The 7,254-nt window shown below is 34.2% G+C and overlaps 1 pseudogene; it reads left to right on the top strand.

Moving 5' to 3' along the window:
• LOC115275881 overlaps positions 1–7,254 on the top strand; it is a 20,072-nt pseudogene that overhangs the window by 11,965 nt on the left and 853 nt on the right.

Raw genomic sequence — 7,254 nt, 5'->3', positions numbered from 1 at the left:
AAATGTAAACATTAAAAAAATAAAAACAAAGCCAAAAATGCCTTCTTGAAGTAGCCAACAGTATCAAGAAAATGAATGGGGGTAGTCAACCTTTGTAAAAAGGAACAACACACTAGGTAAGTTTCCCTTTTAGTAGTTTCAAGATAAGGGAAGGACAAAGTCACAGTCACTACAGGTTAAGTAAAATTCAGATGGAAAACTCAATGTCACTGACTTGAAGAAACAAAGGACAGAGTTCAGGAAGACTATAGCAGTTAAAAATGTAAAAGAAAAAAGAAACACAGAAAAGAGACAGCTAGAGAACAGGAGACCAGGTTTCTGTATAAGCTCTACCTAAATACTAGCTGATTCCTAAACTACACATAAGCAGGGCTAAGCCTATAATACCTGAGTAGAGATTTCCATGGCTACTCAGCTCAGAGAAGATCAGTTTGAAATGTGAGTCCTGCCAAATTACTGTCTGCTAAAACAAAACACCAATTCTTGTGGCAATTTCAATGTCCAAGAATAGGCACAGATATTTTACTCCAGCAGGATCTTCTGGAACTTTTCTAGTATTCCCATCAAGGGGCAGAGTCTTGGGCTGCCTGAGTGGCTCAGTCAGTTGAGCACCCAACTTTGGCTCAGGATATAAACTCATGGTTGGTGAATTTGACCCCCACATTGAGCTAGCTCCTCTCATCCCAGATCCTGCTTTGGATCCTCTGTGCCCTTCTCTCTGCCTCTTATCTACCCGTGCTCTTTCTCTCTCTAAAATAAATATACACTAAAAAAATGAGGTAGAATCTTTCTCATTTTTATGTATTCCCACAACACTGAGTGAACATATTTGGCATCAAACTTGAGCAAAGATCCAAGCACATATTTGAATCTTAAAATATGAATAGAAATGTGCTCTTCTAATTAAGGCCTACACAATTCTGGGGTGCTAGAAGAATAGAAGTGTAAATGGAATTAAAACACTAAAATCTGGAAGGACACAGTGGGGTCAAGGACAAGGAAGTTGTTAGAAAGTAAGTGAAATTGAGGGGACAGTCAAGAAGCAACAGCAGGAGTGTGTTGGACACTCTCTAACGCTGTGCATCCTTTTTCCTCACAGGGAGTGAAATGAAGGGAATATGATCCCAGTCCTCCAACCATGTCATTCCTTCAAAAAGTCAAAAAGTTAAAAGTTGCTGAGATTCCAGCAAAACCAAAAGAAAAAAAACAAAAACAAAAACTGTTTCAGTTCCACGTCTTATGTTTTTCCTATTTATCAGTTAAAGATATATTGAACTTCATTAAAATTGCCTAATAGAGGGTAATGCATATACTACTGTTAATCATTAAAAAATAATAAGTCAAGAAATGCAGTGTGCTCTTATGCATGTAAATATAGTATATGAATAGATGTCAAAATTTTAGTACTTTTTCTATAATTATGATTGACTTTCAGTTTTCCCTTTGAATATTCCAGAACTTCTCAAGTTTCTATAGTAGGTATGTGTTATCTGTATAATAGGTGAAGTAAAAATCAGAGAAAAAATTACTGTCTAAAAAGTTGTTATAATTAGTTCTTGAAACATCATCCTTAGTGTAACTAAAAGTCACTACCTTCTGTATTATTCAAATATTCAACATTAAATCACTTCTGGGATTACAAAGTCTCTTAGATGAAAACAACAGAGAATTTAAATTGGTGTCCACAACCACTGGTGGGGGCTAGAAATAAATATTTGGGGCTCAGAAGTAGAAAAATATTTATGTGACATATTAATTTGTTATTGCATAAGTACCTATGATGTTCTATTGAGCAGAAAGTTTTATTTTTCCCTCTCCCTCACTACTACTAATACTTGTGTGTGATTATGGAATACTCAGCTATAGGTTTTAGTTGGCTTTACCTCTAAGAAGAAAACTAAGAAGTTAATTCACTGAGGAGGAGCAGCAAATTGTCACAAGAAGTTAGTGAAACACTGATGAAAACACAAAGGAGAAGATTTTTCTTGCTTTGAAAACTGAAATCCCAATTAGCCATGCTAACTTCTGTAGACAGAGAAGATAAGAATCCTATACTGAAGATTTAATAGGGAACCTTAGGACAAAGATGAGAGAAGAGACATATTTCCAGAAAGGAAAATGTGAATGGGAACTTGGACTTATGAAGAAGTTATTTTACATCAAAAGTGATGAATAAGAGAATGCAAAAATTAAGAAATTACTGAAGAAAAAACCATGGATATACATGAACATCATTTTAAATAAATCACTTTCCCTTATTATAGAAAATGAAATACCAGCCTCGGGGTTTAGATTAAACTAACATGTGTTATGCATTCAATCTATGCCAGTGATGTTCAGGTATATTACACTAATCCTCAAAACAACTCTAAGAATATGTACCATTACCCCATTTTAAATCACACATAATGCTGTCAGATACGTTTTCCACAAGGGTTATACCTCAAGATCCCAGCAACAAAGAAATGTTCTTTGTTTCCACACAGATATGTGAATGAGAAAATCCAGGATAATTCTAAACACCATATAAAAAAATGAAAAGAAGCTTTCCTCTAAGTAGAGCTCTATTGCTCATTATTAGCAACTTTGGGGTTGCTATGTATTCGGACAAGCACTGGAGATCTAGGGATGTCTGATATCATGAAGAATATGTTGTTTCATAAACAGGAGGGGGAATAAGCTGAAGGAGGCCATCGGATTCAGAACATAGTGCATTCGATTTCTTTCTGAGGGGGAGGGAGGCACAGTGTTTTACGAAGTTGCTTGGGTTAAAATCTGGAAGTCGGGGTGAGTACAAGTCCTTTACAAACTCCTACTCTTTTCTCCTGGGAAACATGGGAAGAAGGGTGAATGCTTCATGATCCAAGTCCTCAAGCAGACTTTGCTTTCCTTCTACAGGTGATCCCCAAAGGTGAGCATCAATCTAAGGACAGAGCATTTGGAGAGAGATGGACAGAAACAGCCAGGCAAGAAACAAACTTTACTTCTTTTTGAAAGAAATAAAGAAGCTGAGGTAACAGTAATCACTAACATCCCCCACATTCCTCACAATGACTGCATCTTCTGCCTTATCTTTTTACTGTGTGATATTTGGGTGCCTCACAAGGCACATCCTATCTATACTGCCCACTTGGACCACTCTAGTGAAGTCTAGAATCCTATTTAAACAAGTTGCCTTAAGTCAGTCTATGTAATAAATCAACAGAAAACCTCTCTCCAATATCCATTAACTGTTCTTACCCTTTCGTAGGTTTTAATGAAAACTGAGGACAGAATTCTGTAAACCCTTACCACTGTCTTTAAAAGGAATATTTAAAAATGCTCTTTTGTTAAGCTTTTATTTTAATTCCAGTGTAGTTAACATACAGTGTTCTATTAGTACAATATAGTCAGATGACAGGTCTATATACTATTCAGTGCTCACCAGGATGAATGTACTGTTTTATCCCCATCACTTATTTCACCCATACCCTACCCACATCTCTTCTGATTACCATCAATTTGTTCTCTACAGTTAAGAGTCTGTTTCTTGGTTTTACTCTTATTTTCCTTTCATCATTTGTTTTATTTCTCATATTCCACATATAAGATCATATGGTGTTTGTCTTTCTCTGACTCACTTCTTTCACTTAGCATTATACTCTCCAGCTCTATGCACACTACTGCAAATAGCAAGATTTCATTCCATTTTATAGGTGAGTAATATTACATTTTGTATGTATACCACATCTTCTTTATCCATTCATCTATCAGTGGACATGTGGGCTGCTTCCATAATTTAGTTATTGTAAATCATGCTGCAATAAACATAGGAGTGCATATATCACTTAGAATTATTGTTTTGTATTTTGGAGGGTAAATATCCAATAGTGTGATTACTGGATTATATGATAGTTCTATTTTTAATTTTTTGAGGAACCTCATACTGTTTTCCAGTTTGCATGCCCACCAACAGTGCATGAAGATTCATTTTCTTCACATCCTTGCCAACACTTATCATTTCCTCAGTTTTTGATTTTAGGATTCTGAGTACTGTGAGGTGGTATCTCATTGTAGTTTTGATTTGCATTTCCCTCGTGATGAGTGATGCTGAAAATCTTTTCATGTGTCTGTTGGCCATCTGGATGTCTTCTTTGGAGAAGTCTCTGTCCATGTCTTCTGTTAATTTTTTCATTGGATCATTTGTTTTTTGGGAATTGAGTTCTTTCAGTTATTTATATGTTTTTAAATACTAATCTTTATCAGATATGCCATTTGCAAATATCTTCTCCCTCTCTGTAGGCTGTCTTTAATCATGATTATTTCCTTTACTGGGCAGAAATTTTTTATTTTGATGTAGTTTATTTTTGCTTTTATTTCCCTTGCCTTAGGAGACAATCTAGAAATATGTTATTACAGTTGATGTCAGAGTAATTACTGCCTGTGCTTTCTTGTAGAATTTTCATGGTTTTCTGTATCACATTTAAATCTTTAATTACTTTTAAGGTGATCTTCATGTATGGTGTAAAAAGGTGGTCCAATTCCATTCTTCTGCATGTAGCTGACCAGTTTTCCCAAACCATTTGTTGAAGAGATTCTTTTTTCCACTGCATATTCTTTCATCCTCTGTGAAAGACCAATTTGCCATATACATGTGGATTTATTTCTGGTTTTCTATTCTGTTCCATTGATCTATTTGTCTATCTTTGTGCCAATACCATACTGTTTGATGACTGGAGCTTTGTAGTATAACCTTAAGTTTGGAATTATGATGCCTTCAGTTTTGCTCTTTGAGATTGCGTTGATTATTGAGGGTCTTTTGTGATTCTACACAAACTTTAGAGTTGTTTATTCTAGTTCTGTGAACAATGTTGTTGGTATTTTTATTGGGATTGCCTTAAATCTGTGGAGTGATTTGGGAAGCATACACATTTTAACAATATTTGTTCTCCCCACCCATGAGCATGGAATGTCTTTCCGTTTCTTTCTGTCATTCTAAATTTTTTCACCAGTGTTCTATAGTTTTCAGAGTAGAGGTCTCTCACCTCTCTGGTTAAGTTTTTCCTACATATTTTATTATTTGTGGTGAAACTGTAACTGGGATTATTTTCTTTATTTCTCATTTTGGTGCTTCACTATTAGTACATAGAAATGCAACAGCGGTGACTGGGTGCCTCAGTCAGTTAAGTGTTCGAGTCTTGATTTGGACTTGAGTTATGATCTCAGAGTCCATCAGATTGAGCCCCATGTCTGGCTCTGCACTGGCAGCATGGAGCCTTCTTGAGATTTTCTCTCTCCCCCTCTCTCTCTGCCTCTACCCTGCTCATGGTCACTCTCTCTCCCTCAAAATAAATATTTAAAAAAAATTTAATGTAGCATTTCTGTACATTGATTTTGTATCCTCTGACTTTACTGAATTCACTTATGAGTTCAGTGGTTTTTCATGTAGTCTTTAATGGTTTTCTGTAAATACTATTATGTCATCTGCAAAGAGTGAAAGTTTTACTTCTTCTTTAGCAATTTGGATGGCTTTTGTTCTTTCTTATCTAATTGCTGTGATGAGGACTTCCAGTACTATGTTGAATAAAAGTGGTGAGAGTGGACACTCTTGTCTTGTTCCTGACCTTTGGGGAAAAGCGCTTTTCCCCATTGAAAATGATGCTAGCCCTAGGTTTTTCCTAAAAGGCCTTTATTATGTTAAGGTATTTTCCCTCTAAACCTACTTTGTTGAGAGTATTTATCATGAATGGTGGAACTTTGTGAAACACATTTTCTGTGTCTATTGAAATGGTCTTAGCATTTTTATCCTTTCTAATATTGATGGGATATAAAGCACTGATTGTTCTGAATATTGAACCACCCTTTCATCCTAGGAATAAATTCCATTTGATGGCAGTAAATGATTTTTTTTAACATTTACCTGCATTTATATTTTTTGCTAGTATATTTGCTAGTATATTGTTTGCTAGTATATTGTTAAGTATTTTTAAACAGTTCTAATTTTTTACAGTCATAAAATATATATTCTTCATGTTTTGAAAATTTGGCGAGTGAGGAAATTTTGGAAAAATTAAGAATATTAATCATGCTTCCAAATACTGCATTTCAGAGAAAACTAGTTAATATTTTGCTGTGGCTTTTTCAGCTACAAATACAAAATCTGATCATTTATACTGTTATGAAACTTCCTATTTTAATGTAGCATTATACTGTGAGTATTTATTTTTCTATTTACTCTTCTCCAAGAGTATAATTTTTATTGATTGTATAATATATGAAGGTATATCATCTGACAAATATAAAATGACCCACAATCAACATAAACCAGACATCTAGCAACCTAAAATAAAATAAAAATACTGCAACTGTTCCAATCCTAACCAAACTGAAATCATAAAATATCATGAAAGGTCACTTATTTCACTTAACTCTGTTCTACTGGGTGGACCATTCAGAAGAAAAACAGAAGTTAAATAATAAAAATAATAATGTCAATACCAATCTTTGACTACTTTTACAAATAAACTCCAGAGTTTCACCATTTTGTTTATGTGACCCAATGATTTGAGAGAGATGATCTTTATTATCTTCATTATGTATCCGTCCATATCTATATTTCTAAGAGATTTACTGAAAATAAGTATTTTATGCTTTTTGACATCTTGTTAGATGACCATGGGTTTTGGATTCTTTGCCTACGTGTTTATTTTATTGATACATTTTCAAGTATTAATTTAAAATTTCATAATTCATGAAATAAATTATATAACTTTGGGAAACAGTTTGGATGTCCTCTTTTTACTCTTATTATATATATGAATTAGTAATATTGATCTAGAGTTTATTCTATCCCTCATAGAATAACAGGATATTTTAGTTTGATAAAATGTTTTTCAAAATGCTTTTGAAACATGTATTTTTTCATATTGAAACATGTAATATAGCACAGAAATTGTTTCTAAAAAGCTTAAAATAACTCTCATAAGCATTCTGTATCCAGCTTCCATTTTGAAAAACAAGTTCTTATAATGGGATCTCTGTTACCTACTACAGTACATAAGGCAGAGTTGGAGTTATATAAATGAATAAATGAAGCATTCTATGAGACGTTAAGTAAAGAATGCTGTAACAATACATAAGAGTGGTATCCTCCTCACAAAGGAGGTGAGATTGTTTTCCTAGAAAAGGTGATGTCTAAGTTAGGAGGTTCCCTTCTAGATAAAACACAACATGGACAAATGCATACGGAAGAAAGAATGTAGTTTTCTGGGGAAA

Source organism: Suricata suricatta, chromosome 13, assembly GCF_006229205.1.
Source record: "Suricata suricatta isolate VVHF042 chromosome 13, meerkat_22Aug2017_6uvM2_HiC, whole genome shotgun sequence".
Lineage (NCBI taxonomy): Eukaryota > Metazoa > Chordata > Mammalia > Carnivora > Herpestidae > Suricata > Suricata suricatta.
Note: the sequence above shows the minus strand (reverse complement) of the source record. Positions and strands in the feature narration are given on the sequence as shown.